We start from the raw sequence: 19,673 nt of genomic DNA, 5'->3' as shown, positions 1-19,673 counted from the left end.
ATAATTCGTTTGGAATTGAAGCGGAAGTATGGTGCTGACTATCTATAAAAATAATACACCTCCATACCCCAAGTCAGTCTTCACCAAGACCTTCACTAGTCGACAACTATTGACAACGGAAAATAAATTGTTTCTGGAATCTCTTGGTTATCATGTTGTCCAATCAAGTGTTCAACATTTTCCGAAAACCGCAAATCGATGAGTCCATACAAAAGATAGAATGGCGGACCTACTATCCATATGTCAAATCTTTTCGCAACAACGATGTTATTGAAATTAACATCAATCAATCTGATGCCTACGATGCTTTGTACGATAGTCTGCTGTTCATTAGTGGAAAAGTTGAGAAGACTAAAGGGGACGGTAAGGTGTCATTCGTAAACAATGCTGGTGCTTTCATGTTTCAATCTGCTAGTTATGAGCAGAGTGGTAAGGAATTGGAAGCAGTTCGTGAACTTGGAATTGTTAGTACTGTTAGAGGCTTTCTCATCTACACCGACGACGATATCAAACACTTGGCCACCTCCGGTTGGACTTTTCCCAACAATACAGGTGTCATCAACACAACTCATCTAACATTCAACATGCTCATACCCATCAAGCATTTTTTGAATATCTTCAACGATTATCAGTGTGTTTCTTACGGTAAACATACCATTCGATTAGTACGAGCTGGAGATGATAGCAACTGTTTCAAAATAGAAGAGACTCCTGCTGCACTAACACCGAAAACGGAAGTTAAATTGGAAATTGAAAATATCGAACTGAAAGTTAAACGACTCTTTCCGCATGATCAAATTAAATTGCAACTTTTGAAAGCTATCCAAGCAGACACTCCTATTCTCATACCGTTCAGAAAATGGGAACTTCATATGCTGCCAGCTCTCACACAAGGTGCAAAAAATGAAATATGGGCCGTCAAGACTTCTTCGTTCCTCGAAAGCCCTCGCTATGTAATTGTATGTTTCCAAAAAAATCGTGACTACACTAAAGTCAACAATGATCCAACAATATTCAATCATTTGAATATTACCAATATAACGCTCACTCTTAACGGTGAGAATTACCCCAAGGAAACAATGCATTTGAATTTTGCAAAGGGGAATTTTTCGCAAGCTTATTTCAACTACTCACAATTTGGTCTCAGCTACAAAATAACCAATCAACATAATCCTCTTCTCACTTCCACCGTCTTTACGGACAAAGCTCTCTTTGTCATCGATTGTTCCAGAAGGGATGAGAGCATCAAAAGTTCCAGTGTTGATGTAAAACTTGAAATCGAAGCATCCGAGGGATTTCCTCAAAATACTAGAGCCTATTGCATAATTGTGCACGACACTGTCATAGAACACCTCCCACTCAGCGAAATTATTAAAAAATGGAACTGAACATGTGATTTTGCTTCAGTATCAATCGAAGAGTCAACATGAGAATAGCTGTTGTAGATATTCAAGGCTTCACCGTCGAGCAAAAATTTCATCCTGAAGAAATAGCCATTAGGATTGGAATTCAGTGTAGTAACTTTTTATTGCTGCCAAACACACCATTTTCCAGTTTGAGTAAAGAAGATCGTCGTACCGCCTGTTACTTGGAACGAAACATTCACGGATTGAGGTATTCCTCTGGCTTTGTGGAATATAATCAATTGGATGCCATCCTCATTGAGAATCTACAAGGTGTCGATGTCATTTATGTGCGAGGACATCAAAAATATGACTTTCTAACTGAAAAATTTCACGAGTTGAATATACCGACACGCGTTGTCAATTCGGAGGGCTATGACAATACAACATGGATGGTTCCCACATTCGACAACAACGAAGGTGCCTCACCCTGTATGCATCACATTCGCAAGCGAACCAACTACAATTGCAGTCTCCGAAACGTAGATATTTTATACAAATGGCTTTGTGATATATTACCAAAATGAAAATGTATAATAATTTTCCAAATCATTTCTTCTTTTTTATCTAACCTCACCGCCTTATGATACCCTCAACAAAAAATAGAAAACGTATGCAAAACGGTCGAAAGCGCACGAAAAACGATCGAAACCGCACGAAAAACGACCGTAAACGCACGTAAAACGGTCGAAAACGATCGGAAGCGCACGAAAAACGACCGTAAACGCACGTAAAACGGTCGAAAACGCACGAAAAACGATCGTAAACGCACGAAAAACATCGTATGTTGAAATGTCATTGTCGAATACTTCGCTCTCCCATTGCTCTCACGTTGAGTCCACAACGATTAACCTCTCGACACTTTTGAATCTCCTCTTTCTCCTGATGATGCTAACTTGGTTAACAAAGATACGAGACGTAGTGCCCTTTTGGCATGTTGGAATGCTGGACTTCTGTTGAACCGACATGTTTTTTCTTAAGTGGTATATTTTGACGCACCCTGTACACTTCGACGTCATGTTTGTTTTCAATGATGTATTTTGAGACACCCCGTATACAATGACGGATCGCAGGTTGTCATATTTTTTCTTAAATCTGATTCATTATTATAAAATATATCACTTTCGCGCTTCCAATTTTCGTCGAGTAGTTCCAAAACCGGCAACGCTACATTACTCCATACACATTGATTTATTGTACAACAGGCAACGCCGAACCTGCCATGCTGGCATGTATTGACATTTGACAGATGCAGTCTTATGAGTCTAGTGTTTACAGTGTCCTTCTTCAACCAATAGATAGTTCAGCTAGTGACTCATAGATGACTTTGTGTGTTCTATAACTTAATTTTCAAACCGGCAACGCTACATTACTCCATAAACATTGATTTATTGTACAACTGGCAACACCTGCTTGCACTAGCAACCGGTAAATCTCGATACCATCTCCATCTCTCTTTGCATCGATTACGTCACACGCGCCTCTCGCTCTTACACACACATACACATCTTTACATGAAATATTAATTATTTCCCAAATCTAAGTATATTTTCCTATCTTCAATATGATAATGACGATTACATTCTACGGAAATCAAAAATAAAAATGCTGTCAGGTATAATGAATGATTCACATATTGAACAGAAATTATTGTAGCCGGAAGTATAAAAATTGTTTTTCAGCATCGTTGACGACATATTCTACACTCTGAGGCTGGAACACTTTGTCTTGAATGTGTAAATTATTCAACTGCTTGAGAACCATTTTCTTTTCCTCATATAATTGCATATCTTCACTTATTTGTTGGACACGTCTCTCAAATTCCTCTACTTTACGTCTGTATTCTCTGAATGCCATTTTATTACTAATTTTTGTTTACCAATGACGTACGGAAGATCGTTTTTCTTCGAAACTTATGCAAAATAACGTATTTTGAAATGTCATTGTCGAATACTTGGCTCCCCCATTGCCCTCACGTTGAGTCCACAATGCTTAACCTCACGACACTTTTGGATCTCCTCTTTCTCCTGATGATGCTAACTTGGTTAACAAAGATACGAGACGTAGTGCCCTTTTGGCATGTTGGAATGCTAGACTTCTGTTGAACCGACATGTTTTTTCTTAAATATATTTTGACGCACCCTGTAAACTTCGACGTCATGTTTGTTTTCAATGATGTATTTTGACGCACCCTGTACACTTCGACGTCATATTCGTTTTTCAATGGTGTATTTTGAGATACCTTATACACATTGAGAGATCGCACGTTGAAAACTTACAGCCTCGCGGAACTGTTATGTTTTTTCTTAAATGATGTATTTTGATGCACCCTGTACACTTCGACACCATTTTTTTTTTCAATGATGTATTTTGAGATACCTTGTAACATTGAGGGATCACACTTTGAAACGATACAGCCTCATTAATCTGTAATGTTTTTTCTTAAATCTGATTCATTATTATTAATATATCACTTTCGCGCTTCCAATTTTCGTCGAGTAGTTCACGATCAATTCCAAAACCGGCAACGCTACATTACTCCATAAACAATGATTTATTGTACAACTGGCAACGCCGAACCTGACATGCTGGCATGTATTAACATTTGACAGATGCAGTCTTATGAGTCTAGTGTTTACAGTGTCCTTCTTCAACCAATAGATAGTTCAGCTAGTGACTTATAGATGACTCTCTGTGTTCTATAACTTTTGTTTTTTCCATATACTTTTGTATCGATGAATCGAGCACTTATTTTTGTGCGGTTACTGATAACAGAACATGAAACAATTCTGTACGATAAATTATTATAATGAATCTCTCAATATACGCAAAGCCACGTAAATTTGTGCATCGATTACGTCACACGCGCCTCTCGCTCTTACACACACATGCACCTCTTTACATGAAATATTAATTATTTCCCAAATCTAAGTATATTTTCCTATCTTCAATATGATAATGACGATTACATTCTACGGAAATCAAAAATAAAAATGCTGTCAAGTATAATGAATGAGTCAATTTCGGTCCCGACAAAACTAACGCTGTAAATACCAAACATTCGCAGTTAACTTCAATATCTTACGATGGTGTAGAGGCTAAGGACAATGTCTACGGCGCGGACGACCCAGGTTCGAATCTCATAACTATAAACTTTTTTTTAATTAAAATCACGTGACTGAAGGGGGCCGAGGGAGCTGATAGGTTAGATGGAGTACCAAGAGGGCCGATAGGTTAGGTGAAGTACCAAGGGGGCCGAGGGGTGGAGTTCTACGCTTAAATCGCTACTATACTCGTTCCATCCTGCGTCGATGACGTCACACGTTTCCCCCTCACAGACACCGTCCCGCACCCTCATTGACATTTGACAGTTGCACAGACACCGATCCGTATTGACAGACATCATAAAACCGGCAACTGCGCATACTGCGTCGCATGACAACACCCATATGTCTAGTGTTTACAGTGTCCTTCTTCAACCAATAGATAGTTCAGCTAGTGACTCATAGGTGGCGCCAGTGTGGTGTACTTGCGATGATGCATCTGGGTCACGTGACAATTTGGAGCGCTCTGATTGGTGTACTCGCGACGATGCGTCTGGGTCACGTGACAATTTGGAGCGCTCTGATTGGTGTACTCGCGACGATGCGTCTGGGTCACGTGACAATTTGGAGCGCTCTGATTGGTCGCAGGATCCAAAATTGCCAGAATGAACCTTCATAAGAAAATACATGGGGTTTTGATCTAGAAGCCCTGCTGCCTATATACTGATCCCTCAATACAAAATTTTTTCTCCGCTTCATTCAAAATTTTAATTGATGTCCATTCAGATGAGCTCATGTTTTAATACATTATTCATCTTTAGTAAGCAGAGTTCATTCTTACATCCATTTTTTGTTTGTTCACTTCAAAACATTTTTATTGATATATGTCACTACAAAAACTACAAATATACACAATATATTCTCTGAATGGAAACCTTCAACTATAAGGACTAATTGTACTGAATATCAACTAGCGATTCGAAATAACATTCCCTAATGAGTTTTGAATAATTATGTTAACATACAACGTTGATCAATGATTTTTATATCTGATTAAAAAAAAGGGGTTGGTGAGTGTGCATTCGCAAATGTTGAGAAAAGTAAAACGTTTCCTCTATGCATCCTCATTATTCGAAAAGAGGTTGTTGGTAAAAAACTATGATTGGAATAAAACACATTTTAAATGAGCAATATTTAATATGTATTGAATACAAGAGGGCCTCTACATAATCTATGAGTCACGATTATTTCATTTTCTCCTTTGGAACTACTTGACTTTGAATTACCCTGTTGTTCTACGTCATCAACATAACTGTGAGCTTTTATATTAGTATTCTTTATGCGCTGCTCACTGTGGGTTTTGCGTTGAATATTCCTTCTTCTTTTTGGTGGAAACAATAATGAAATGATGTTTCGATACTTCCATGAGCGGTTGGCGTTCACTGGTCCATTGGATTTATATCTTTGTTTGTGGGCATTAGTGATTCTTAAAATATTTTTGTATACAATCAAGTCTTTAGCTGTATAATGTCGAGGAACACGTTTCAATAATAGTTGAAGTAGTCCTTGCGAAAGATTGAAATGTTCGTTTTTTATAACAAGTTCATCGTTTTCATATTGTACAGGGGTATCTCCAATAACATATCCATTTTCGAAACGGAGCCCATATATATCAGATTCGATCGTTCTTTGCTGTTCTGAAATCCCCTTTTGTTGGGGAACTGGTTCCTTCGCCGCGCATTTATTGAATGTCGTGTTATCTGACATATTGACTGCAACTAAATTATTTTCATTGAACAAGTCTATATATGCTTAACCGCCACATACTTGACCAACTGCGCTTAGCGAAACTGATACTTAGTACACCGAACCAAGCCATACTGCGCAAAGCGTAACTGCGCAACACCAAACTATACCGCGCTCGTTGAGGGTAGTCATTGGCCGTTCAATCTCAACAAAGTCTGAATATCGTTAGGAGAAAACCACTCCCACCTACGAGCATTCAATTACATCACCATATAAATTCATGTCAATTATTATATCTCATATCCCACTCAAGAGGGAGTAAAAATGATAAAATATTAATTTTCAATCATAATTATCGTTCTGCAAAGGCATTGGTTCAATGAATCTCCTTATCTACTGATTTATATTCTTACAGTGTAATTGCATAGGAATGATATTAAAATTTTTTGTCAAGTTATTGAAAAAAAAAGTCTAATATTTTTATATTTTTTTATTATGGATATCTAAACATTGGACACATCATTATATCCCAATATATACAACCACATTTTTCGAATAAAAATTCAGATTCCTTATTACTGCAAAAAGCTGTAAATTCTTCGTGATTCTTAATGTGAGCGATAAGTTTTGTAGCATATCCGTTTCTGCGGTACTCCTCCAACGTATGAATATAATTGAGAGTTTTCGGGTTAGAATACTTTTTCAAAGGGTCGAAATCCATGGTTGACAGCAGCGCAAATGCTATTGGTTTATCGTTGACGTAAATAATGTAACAGGAGATTGTTTTATCGCAATACCACTGTCGAATAAAATCACTTTCAATATTCAACTGTCTAATTTTCTTAGCAGCTTGATGACCGAAAAATAACCGTATTGCTTCCATCTTTGATAATAGCTGGGTATGAACTGAGTGATGCGGATTTTATTTATGAAATAAACCCACAATTATCCCCACCCCCTTTTTATATCAAGCAGTATAATATGTAGTTTAGCGATATGTATTCAGTTGCTTTGCGCTATTCATTAGTCTTCTTTAGAACGTTGAATGTTCAACACTTAACTTTTTTGTAATTACAGCATGTCAATGTTTGCTGATCTTGTGCGATATATTACCACCATCCTGGGGCTCATAACCCCAAATTATGATGATAAGATTGCTCAAGAGGGCCTTGACGAGTGTACCAAGGGTATGAGGAAGATTCGCAAAGCGATGAAGAATGCAACTTCTGTGGGGGAGAAGCAACATTTAGAAGCGTGTTTGAGGAACATTACAACGATGCGTAATGAATTCAAAGATATGCAGAAAAAGGGGGCAGGGCATTCTTCTCGACATGAAACAGCATGGAATCGTGTTCATTGGGATGACACTGACTCAGCTTTCAGTAGCCGAATCCAGTCTGGCGTAATCTCAAATCTTAAACATAAGGACCCAAGGTCTTTCTTGATTGACTCAAATGCTATCTTTAAACGCCGCATTCATGATGCCCTCAAAAAGGATGAATTTGTGAAAGTTAATATGATTTTCTGTGGTGAATTTGAAATAGCGAAAGGGGCGCAAGTACTACGAGATCACAAGTATTTCACCACCTCTAACTCCCCAATTTACCGAGACACCAATCTGGATGAATGGTTCCACCATAACATTATTGAGCCAATAATGAAAGATCTCGAGGAGTTCCAAGAACGTGACAGTGGATGGGCTCTGAAAAAAGTAGTTAATCTGGGGGTCAACATCAGTAAGTTCACTCCTCAGATTGGCTCTTCTTTCATTGAGCTGCCTGGTAAAATCAGACAGAAGAAGGCCTGCATCAATGTTAAGAATAATGATCAGGCATGTTTTGCGTGGGCCGTTACCTCAGCGCTTCATCCAGCTGGAATCAATACATCACGCATATCATCATATCCTCATTACTCGAAGGTTTTGAAGCTTACAGGTATTCAATTCCCAATGACCATGCGGCAAATTCCGAGATTTGAAAAGCAAAATAATGTCTCCATTAATGTTTATGTGTTGGAAAAGATCAAGAAATCTTTAGAGATATTACCATCATATCTAACTAAAGATAAGAAGGAAAAACACATCAATCTACTTCTCATACAAGATGATGATGATCCTGCTAAACACCATTTTGTATGGATCAAAAACTTGTCAAGACTGCTTTCACGACAATTGAGTAGAGAAAAATGTCAAAAGTTCTTCTGTGATCGCTGTCTCCGGTACTGCAGAACTCAAAAAATTCTCGAACGTCACATCTTAGATTGCGGGAAAATCAATGAGACAGCTATAAAAATGCCTGAGGAAGGTAAAAATCTGCTCGAATTCAAAAACTATAAGAATAAGGAAATGGCACCATTCATTGTTTATGCAGACTTGGAAAGCATACTCGAGCGTACAGATAACCCAAAGAAGCCGCAGCATCACGTTCCAGCAGCTGTGGGATATTACCTCAAGTGTAGCTATGATGACTCTCTATCATTTTACCGTGCTCATCGAGGTATCGATTGTATGCAATGGTTTGCTGATGAGATGAATCAGCTTGCTGAGGATGTGGCGACAGTGTTTTGGTGTCCTTATGACATAAATATGACATTCGATCAGGAAATGGAGTTTAGAAAAGCCTCAAATTGTCATATATGTCAAAAACCGTTCACGCCTGAAGATAAGAAAGTTCGAGACCATAATCACCTGATACCATGTGATAATTATCGTGGCCCCGCGCATGAAGGGTGCAACGTCAACTTCACGGACTCACACACCATCCCTGTTGTCTTCCATAATCTTAGCGGTTATGATGCACACTTCATTGTTAAAGATATCGCAACAAGAATGGATGGAAAGGTCGATCTATTACCTATAACCAAAGAAAAATATATCTCATTTACGAAACAGATAGCCGATTTCAGAATCAATTTCCGTTTCATCGATAGTTTCCGGCTTATGGGTTCTTCGCTCGATAAACTAGCATCAAATCTTCCAGAATTCCCAAATTTGGAATCCCAATTCTCTGATCTCACCCCTGAACAATTCAATCTTCTCACCGTCAAAGGAGTTATGTCATACGATTACTTTGATTCCTTCGAAAAATTCGAAGAAACCAATTTACCGTCCATTGATCATTTCTTCAATAAACTCGATAACAAACCCTGCCCCCGAAGACGGTACATAAGAGCACAAGAGGTATGGAACAAACTGAATATCTCAAACTTAGGAGAATATGTCGACATATACATGAAAACCGATGTTCTTCTGCTGGCTGATGTCTTTGAGAGGTTTAGAACCTGTATCCTCGAGTCGCATGGACTTGACCCTGCGCACTATTACACATTGCCAGGCTACACTTGGGATTGTATGCTTAAACATACCAAGCAACAACTAGAGTTACTCACCGATCAAGACATGTTTCTTTTTGTTGAGAGAGGTATTCGAGGTGGTCTTAGTCAAGTTTGTTCGAAGAGAAGAGCTCACGCAAACAACAAATACCTTCCAAACTACGATTCGTCTAAACCCTCAACTTATCAGATGTACTATGATGTGAATAATCAGTATGGATGGGCAATGAGTCAATACTTGCCATATGGAGGTTTTGAATGGACCGACACTAATATCGATGTAATAGACATACCTGATAATGCCGATGAGGGTTACATTCTAGAAGTAGATTTGGAGTATCCTCAACACTTGCATGACAAACATCGAGATATTCCATTTTGTCCGGAGCATATCAATCCGAAAACCATGATGCCACCGACGAAACCTAGAGAAATTTCGAAGCTGATGGCTACTTTGAAACCCAAGGAGAAATATGTTATACATTATAGAGCATTGAAGCAGGCATTAGCAAATGGATTGGTTTTGAAAAAAATTCTTCGTGTGTTGAAATTCAAGCAGAGTCCTTGGCTCAAATCATACATCGACTTGAATACAGAGCTCCGTAAGAAGGCTACCAATGAGTTCGAAAAAAACCTGTACAAATTGATGAATAATGCAGTATTCGGTAAAACTATGGAAAACGTCCGCAAGAGGGTTAACATCCACCTTCTAACCGAGTGGTGTGGAAGGTATGGAGCAGAAGCGCATATTGCCAAACCCGAGTTCAAGTCTGCTGCAGTTTTCGATGAAAACTTGGTAGCGGTTGAGCTTAATAAGCTGCAAATTTTTCTTAACAAGCCTATATATGTAGGACAGGCTATTTTGGATTTAGCAAAGACTACCATCTATTCTTTCCACTATGGGTATATGGCTGAGCGTTTCGGAGAGGACTGCACCGTTATGTATACTGATACGGATTCCCTCATCTATGAGCTGCGTCAGGACCCCTATACAGTTATGAAGGAGGATTGCTATACATTTTTCGATACCTCAGATTATCCCTCTGACAATATATATGGAATACCCTGCGTCAACAAAAAAGTTCCCGGCCTTATGAAGGATGAGAACAATGGTATTCCGATGACGGACTTTGTAGGTTTACGAGCCAAGTTGTATTCGACTAAAAGGTTAACAACTGAAGCTAACATAATAAAACTGCAGCGGAAGTTAGAACTTGATGAATATGAAGAGGACGAAATTCGTAATATAATCTCTAACTACGGCATGACTAAAAAGGCAAAGGGAGTCAAGAAATCTACCATGAATACCGATATCACCTTCCAAGACTACATTGACTGCCTAGAGAACTCTATGGTGAAATGTGTGAAGCAGCATCTCATTAAAGCAGATAAACATCAGGTGTTCACGATAGAACAGCAGAAAAATGCTTTGAGTTCAATGGATGATAAGCGCTACCTCATACCAAACTCAGTTGAAACTCTACCATGGGGACATTATTTAATCGACGAAGATATGATGGATACAACTTTGTAAATATATTTTTCTATATTAAAGATATCTTTCAACATTCACGGTTTTATTTCCATGATGTCAATCTGAAGCAAAGATTGTGGTTATGATAGGCCTACTGGGGAGACTTCCACATTAAAAAAAGGTAACGCATCAATAGTTCTACCTCATGGGTGATGTGGAAATGGACATCAATAGGATTGGGCGGTGTAAAACTATATATTGAACTCGATCAACATTATTCTTACAAAGGAGGTGAGAGTGGCCAAATCTGAACAGCTTGCAAAGGAGGTGAGAGTGGTCAAATCTGAAAAGCGTGCAAAGGAGGTGAGTCTGGTCAAATCTGAACGGCTTGCGATGGAGGTGAGAGTGGTCAAATCAGAACGGCTTACAATGGAGGTGAGAGTAGTCAAATCGGAACGGCTTGCAATGGAGGTGAGAATGATCAAAACCATTTTAGATTTAGATTATGCTGAGAGAAATTAGAGCATATCCGAAACTGAAAACGAGTGGAGAACATTTTTATTGATAAACAGCTAGTCGAATGAATCGATTTCCATTGTTTATACTAGCCTTATCGCATATTTCCTTGGAATTTCACCCATATTCGGTACGTTCACATATTGAACAGAAATTATTGTAGTCGGAAGTACAAAATTTGTTTTTCAGCATCGTTGACGACATATTCTACACTCTGAGGCTGGAACACTTTGTCTTGAATGTGTAAATTATTCAACTGCTTGAGAACCATTTTCTTTTCCTCATATAATTGAATATCTTTACTTATTTGTTGGACACGTCTCTCAAATTCCTCTACTTTACGTCTGTATTCTCTGAATGCCATTATAATACTAATTTTTGTTTACCAACGACGTACGGAAGATCGTTTTCCTTCGAAACTTATGCAAAAATGAAGTATTTTGAAATGTCATTGTCGAATACTTCGCTCTCCCATTGCCCTCACGTTGAGTCCACAACGCTTAACCTCTCGATACTTTTGAATCTCCTCTTTCTCCTGACGATGCTAACTTGGTTAACAAAGATACGAGACGTAGTGCCCTTTTGGCTTGTTGGAATGCTAGACTTCTGTTGAACCGACATGTTTTTTCTTAAATAGTATATTTTGACGCACCCTGTACACTTCAACGTCATGTTTGTTTTCTATGATGTATTTTGAGACACCCCGTATACAATGACGGATCGCAGGTTGTCATATTTTTTCTTAAATCTAATTCATTATTATAAAATATATCACTTTCACGCTTCCAATTTTCGTCGAGTAGTTCACGATTAATTCCAAAACCGGCAACGCTACATTACTCCATACACATTGATTTATTGTACAACTGGCAACGCCGAACCTGCCATGCTGGCATGTATTAACATTTGACAGATGCAGTCTTATGAGTCTAGTGTTTACAGTGTCCTTCTTCAACCAATAGATAGTTCAGCTAGTGACTCATAGATGACTCTGTGTGCTCTATAACTTAATTTTCAAACCGGCAACGCTACATTACTCCATAAACATTGATTTATTATACAACTGACAACACCTGCTTGCACTAGCAACCGGTAAAACCTCGATCTCCATCTCTCTTTGCATCGATTACGTCACACGCGCCTCTCGCTCTTACACACACATACACATCTTTACATGAAATATTAATTATTTCCCAAATCTAAGTATATTTTCCTATCTTCAATATGATAATGACGATTACATTCTATGGAAATCAAAAATAAAAATGCTGTCAAGTATAATGAATGAGTCAATTTCGGTCCCGACAAAACTAACGCTATAAATACCCAACATTCGCAGTTAACTTCAATATCTCACGATGGTGTAGAGGCTAAGGACAATGTCTACGGCGCGGACGACCCAGGTTCGAATCTCATAACTATAAACTTTTTTTAATTAAAATCACGTGACTGAAGGGGGCCGAGGGAGCTGATAGGTTAGGTGGAGTACCAAGGGGGCCGATAGGTTAGGTGAAGTACCAAGGGGGCCGAGGGGCGGAGTTCTACGCTTAAATCGCTACTATACTCGTTCCATCCTGCGTCGATGACGTCACACGTTTCCTCCTCACAGACACCGTCCTGCACCCTCATTGACATTTGACAGTTGCACAGACACCGATCCGTATTGACAGACATCATAAAACCGGCAACTGCGCATACTGCGTCGCATGACAACACCCATATGTCTAGTGTTTACAGTGTTCTTCTTCAACCAATAGATAGTTCAGCTTGTGACTCATAGGTGGCGCTAGGATTAGTGTTCACAGTGTCCTTCTTCAACCAATAGATAGTTCAGCTAGTGACTCATAGGTGGCGCCAGTGTGGTGTACTCGCGACGATGCATCTGGGTCACGTGACAATTTGGAGCGCTCTGATTGGACTCTGCCGTACGCGTGACCTTGAAAGGAACCAAAAATTGCAGAATGAACCTCCATAAGAAAATACATGGGGTTTTGATCTAGAAGCCCTGCTGCCTATTTACTACTATGTTTCAGTATACGATGATTATTTCATTATTTTTGTCAACAAATTATGTGTTTTGAATCAAACTTTTGCAATTACATTACACTCGTAGTTGTTCATAACCCAACAACTTTTAATTTCAAATATGTCCAATGATTTTCTTTAAATGTGCAATTCTTTCTAAGGTGTTTCACATTGGGCACTGTATATCATACTTTTCATAATCTACAAATGAAATCATTTGAAATGAGTACCCACATCGGTCTGTTGCTGCTAGTATAATGAAAATAGGTTATAAGGCCCTTTTGGCTTCGACAAATGATTAATTATGTTTCATGACATCTAAACGAATCCATTGATGTTGAAGTTATCGAAATCGGAGGACCGGAAGTGGAAACCGGAAGTGGTCGTTTTTTGATGGATTCGAATCCTTCTCACCCTAAGGAATCCAAATATATCATATGTTTCAGTATCCAATGATTTTTTCATTTTCTTTGTCAATAAATTCTGCGTTTTGAATCAAGCTTCTGCAATTGGAATAAACTTATAGTTGTTCATAACCCAACATTTTTTAATTACAAGTTTGTTGAATTTGCAATTCTTCCTCCATTTCTTATCCTTTCATTTGACGTGCTGTGTGCGACGATCCGATCATTATTAGTGAATATACAACTCAGTGCCCTTCTGACAGTTGCGCTATTATTTTTTGTAATAACTCATTTATTTCCACAAATCCTCACACACGCCACCACCTCCCACGCTGACTACGTCACTTTCAAGCTTTTAATGTTTTATCACTATTATTATTATGATTCGACCCTCATTCTCCAGTTCAATTTCATCTAGCACAATCAATCGAGCAATATTTGATGTCTCCATTCTGATTGGCTGGCCTACACTACTCTGTAACAACAGAAGTTATGTTGGGTGTTCCACAAGGTTCCGTTCAAGAGTCTGAAAATTCGCAAAATGAATCTTCATATGACAAAGCATGGACTTTAGTAATTTCCTGATGATGCTAACTTGGTTAGCGAAACGCGTTAAATGATAAATGACTGTCATATTGAAAAACCGTTACGACAATAACGATGAAACGATAACGAATGAACGCACGGAAAACGGTCGAAAACGCACGAAAAACGATCGAAAACGCACGAAAAACGATCTTAAACGCACGAAAAACGATCGTAAACGCACGAAAAACGATCGAAAACGCATGGAAAACAACGGATTTTGAAATGTCATTGTCGAATACTTCGCTCCCCCATTCGCGCCCTCACGTTGAGTCCACTAAGCTCAACCTCTCGACACTTTTGGATCTCCTCTTTCTCCTGATGATGCTAACTTGGTTAACAAAGATACGAGACTTCCGACATGTTGGAACGCTAGACTTCTGTTGAATAGACATGTTTTTTTCTTAAATGATGTATTTTGAAACGCCCTGTATACACATTAATATCATATTTCAAATCGACATGTTTTTTTCCTTAAATGATATATTTTGACGCACCCTGTACACTTCGACGTCATATTTGTTTTTCAATGATGTATTTTGAGATACCTTGTACACATTGAAGGATCGCACGTTGATAACTTACAGCCTCGTGGAACTGTTATGTTTTTTCTTAAATGATGTATTTTGACGCACCCTGTACACTTCGACGCCATGTTTGTTTTCAATGATGTATTTTGGGATACCTTGTAACATTGAGGGATCACACTTTGAAACGATACAGCCTCATTAATCTGTAATGTTTTTTCTTAAATCTGATTCATTATTATTAATATATCATTTTCGCGCTTTCAATTTTCGTGGAGTAGTTCACGATTAATTCCTAAACCGGCAACGCCACATTGCCCCATAAACAATGATTTATTGTACAACTGGCAACGCCGAACCTGCCATGCTGGCATGTATTCACATTTGACAGATGCCGTCTTATGAGTCTAGTGTTTACAGTGTCCTTCTTCAACCAATAGATAGTTCAGCTAGTGACTCATAGATGACTCTGTGTGTTCTATAACTCAATTTTCAAACCGGCAACGCTACATTACTCCATAAACATTGATTTATTGTACAACTGGCAACACCTGCTTGCACTAGCAACCAGTAAAACCTCGATCTCCATCTCTCTTTGCATCGATTACGTCACACGCGCCTCTCGCTCTTACACACACACATACACATCTTTACATGAAATATTAATTATTTCCCAAATCTAAGTATATTTTCCTATCTTCAATATGATAATGACGATTACAATCTACGGAAATCAAAAATAAAAATGCTGTCAAGTATAATGAATGAGTCAATTTCGGTCCCGACAAAACTAACGCTATAAATACCCAACATTCGCAGTTAACTTCAATATCTTACGATGGTGTAGAGGCTAAGGACAATGTCTACGGCGCGGACGACCCAGGTTCGAATCTCATAACTATAAACTTTTTTTATTTAAAACACGTGACTGAATGGGACCGAGGGAGCTGATAGGTTAGGTGGAGTACCAAGGGGGCCGAGGGGTGAGGAAGAGTCGCAAGAGGGCCTGAGCGGTGATTTGGAGTACTAAGGGGGCCGTGAATGCTTGAATCGCTACGAAACTCGTTCCATCCTGCGTCGATGACGTCACACGTTTCCCCCACTCCCGGTTTTGAATTTCCCGCTGTATGCGTGATAGCTGATTGGTTGACTGAATGACGGTAAAAGTGGAGGTGGTCTGAAGTGGGCTTTGAAGGCTAAGGCTAAGTTTACACATAATGGACGTCTGACAGTGACAAGGCGCTGACCTTTGCCCCTTCCGTATGAAGTGGGCCTTAGGGACCAAAATTGCCAGAATGAACCTCCATAAGAAAATACATGAGGTTTTGATCTAGAACCCGTGCTGCCTATATACTAACCATTTACTTCAGATATATCATGTTTGAATCTATGATAGAATTTTTGTGTTTCAGTTAAATGTTTTATGTTGTTAGGCCAGCCGTCTTTCAAATATGTTTTCAGAGTTACTAACTCATTGTCTTCATTTGTTTTTCTTACAAGTTCTTTTCATTTAAATTAAATGAAATCAAACATACTTGGGCTTCGATTTCAACAAGGTTTTCATCAAAAACAGAATCTGTTTCAAATGCTCGTGAAAGAGTATCGGCTAATATTAGTTATTTTCCAGGTTTATATACCAATGAGAAATCATATTTTTTTAGTTGTAATAATATTCTTTGTAGTTTAGGAGGACAAGAATTTAACGTTTTTTTATAATATGAATTAGTGGACGGTGATCGGTTTCTATAGTAAAGTGTTTCCCAAAAACATATTGATAATATCTCTGTGCTCCAAACAAACAAGCTAAGAGTTCTTTTTCAATTTGACTGTACCTGATTTGTGTTTCCGTGAAGGCTTTGGATGCATGAGCACAAGGCATGTTATCCTGTAATAAGACTGCTGCCATTCTATTTTTGGAGGCATCTACTGAGATTGTTGAGTGTTTTTTCAAGTCAAAAAATTTTAAGCATGGATTTTTACTTACTATGTCTTTAAGATCATTAAAAGCTTTGCTGTGATTGCTATCCCATAAAAATAAAGTGTTCTTTAAAAGTTGTCTGAGAGTTGAAGTTTTTTCTGACAACCCAGAGATAAATTTAACGAGATAATTTACGAGTCCTAGAAATCTTTGAACATCACCTAAATTTTGAGGTTCTGGCATGTTTGTTATTGCACTTATTTTTGAATCATCTGGTCTTAGACCATCTTTGGAGATGATATGTCCCATGTATTTTACTTCTGTAACTAAAAATTTACAGTTGGTTTTATTGAATTTAAGGTTATGTTTTTTTACTAAATCAAAAACTTGTTCTAGACGTTTATTATGTTCCTAAATTGTTTTACCTCTTACTATGAGATCATCTATGTAAATTTCAAGACCATCTACATTTTGAAATATTTCTGCCATTCTTTGTTGAAAAACCTCACTACTATCTATTAGACCGTAAGGTAATCTTAGGAATGAATATCGTCCAAAAGGCGTTGCAAAAGTACAAATTTTGGAACTTTTTTTGTCAAGTTGAATTTGCAAAAAACCTTGAGTTAGATCAAGTTTGCTAAAATATTGATCTCCACTGAAGTTTACAATCAACTCTTCTAAAGTTGGAATTTTATAGATGTGTCTCTTTATTACTTTATGTAAATCGGTTGGGTCTAAACATAAACGTAGATCCCCATTCGGTTTTCTGACTATTACTACAGGCATTACCCAATCAGTACTGTGAGTACATTATTCAATTATTTTTTGAGATTCTAGCTCATCTAAAGTTTGTTTGAATTTGTCTAATATTGCAAGTGGGATTTTCCTCGCTGCGTGAATAACAGGTTGAGCATTTTCTTTCAAATTTATAGTATGAAAATTTTTTAAGCAACCTATGCCTTCAAAGCAAGATTTATTTTTCTCTAAGATATCATTCAGCTCCCTATATTTTAAAGGATTGTTTTCAATGAATTTAATAAAAAAAATTGATTCAGTTACTTATAACTGAATCAATTTTTTTTATTAAATTCAAATCAATGCAAGTTTGCAGTCCAAGAATTGGACAGCTATTCATGTCTACTACATAAAATTCAATATTTTTATGTTCATTATTATGAATACATCACTGGTAAATGGTCCCGTGTATAAGAGGAAAGCTTTTCATTTGTTTTGAAAATTTTTTTGAAATTGAAATTCATACCTTTCAATATTTCTATAGGAATTATATTTGCCATTGAGCCAGTATCCAATTCAAATTCTATTTTCGCTCCATTAATTTCTAAGTTTACCATCCACGAATCTTCTGAAATGTTTATTGCCTTTTCAACACTACCTACAAATAAAGGATTTTCTGATGAATAAGCATGATCATGATTAAGATTATCAGAATCATAATTGTCAAGAGCATGAACTTTTTTGTTAGATGTTGGTTTTCTGTAATTTTTACACATATACGAGAAATGGTTTTCATTTCCACAATTGTTACAAATTTTACCAAACGCAGGACATTTTCTGTAACTGTGTGTTCGATCACACTTCAGGCATTTGAATGGTCCCCGTCTCTGACTGCTTCCTTGACTTCTGTGAAATTGGTTTTTCTGAACTCTTTGATTCACTTTGGTGGTCCTATGTTGATGACTAATGCCAGCGTTATGTTTCTTGATATTTTTGCTTGCAATGAGATCTATTGCATTGAACTGTCCGTTGTCCAAACCGTTTGTAATTTTTTGTCGGTTATGTTTACGGGTATTTTCTATGTTTATGCAGACTTGTACAGCTTCTTCAAGGGTTTTAGCATCATCTTCTAGTAGTTTTGAGCGCATTTTTCAGTTCAGTGGTATATTCTTCAATAGATTGGCCTTCTTTTTGCTTACAAGTGAAGAATATATGTCTTTGGAATGTCGCGTTTTTTTTCGGATGAAAATGAGAGTCAAACTTTTTTATTAGAATATCGAATTTATCTTTGTCTTCTTCTGAGAATGAGAAAGTATTACAAATTCTCATACCTTGTTCACCAATTAGTGTTAGAAGCTGAGCACATTTGGTGGAGTCTTCTTTTTTGCTAATTTCAGTAGCTTTCAAATACGTTAAAATACGTTGCTTCCAGAAATTCCAGTTTTCCGAGAGATTTCCAGAGTGCAGCATGGGTGGAACTCCTCTAAAGTCCATAATTATCTCAAAATATCACCAGCAATTAATCAAAATGTCCTTTCACCAAGAATTATTAATATGATTTCAATTTTTTCAAGATGTCTGACCACATGTGACTGTTCGACTGCACCATGTTATATTTTGAATGAAACTAGTGATACTTTCTGCCTTTATTCATCTCTGTAGACTTACAACACAGCTTACTTACTATACAGCTGAAACACTCTCGGCGGCACCTTTGAAGTCGCAGTCTACGAGTAAGCGAGACAGAAGTATTGCTTTCTCTGTCGCACAGAGGGGAAAAGTCAGGGCCTGATTAAAACGATTATTTATTTAAGTAAAATTTTTAATTTCTGCCTGACAGGATCGGATTATGATTTTTTGAATCTTAATTTTAATATTACGATAAAACTAGGTTTGTATTTGGAGTTAATAAGGATTATTAAAAAATACATTACTCAAACTGATTTGGAAAATAATAAAATTTCGT

General features: G+C 37.6%; 1 protein-coding gene across 1 annotated transcript in view; it reads right to left on the bottom strand.

Moving 5' to 3' along the window:
- Positions 1-19,673, bottom strand: part of LOC141480407 (uncharacterized) — a 109,046-nt gene extending 89,373 nt beyond the window's left edge. Inside the window, exon 1 of the transcript XR_012464322.1 lies at positions 18,234-19,673. The gene's annotated coding sequence lies outside the window, so the exon portion shown is untranslated. The remainder of the gene's footprint in view (positions 1-18,233) is intronic.

Source organism: Leptinotarsa decemlineata, unplaced genomic scaffold (genome assembly GCF_025532065.1).
Source record: "Leptinotarsa decemlineata unplaced genomic scaffold, Ldec_3_MD MMD2_P_RNA_scaffold_8, whole genome shotgun sequence".
Lineage (NCBI taxonomy): Eukaryota > Metazoa > Arthropoda > Insecta > Coleoptera > Chrysomelidae > Leptinotarsa > Leptinotarsa decemlineata.
This window is presented reverse-complemented; position numbering and strand designations above follow the sequence as displayed.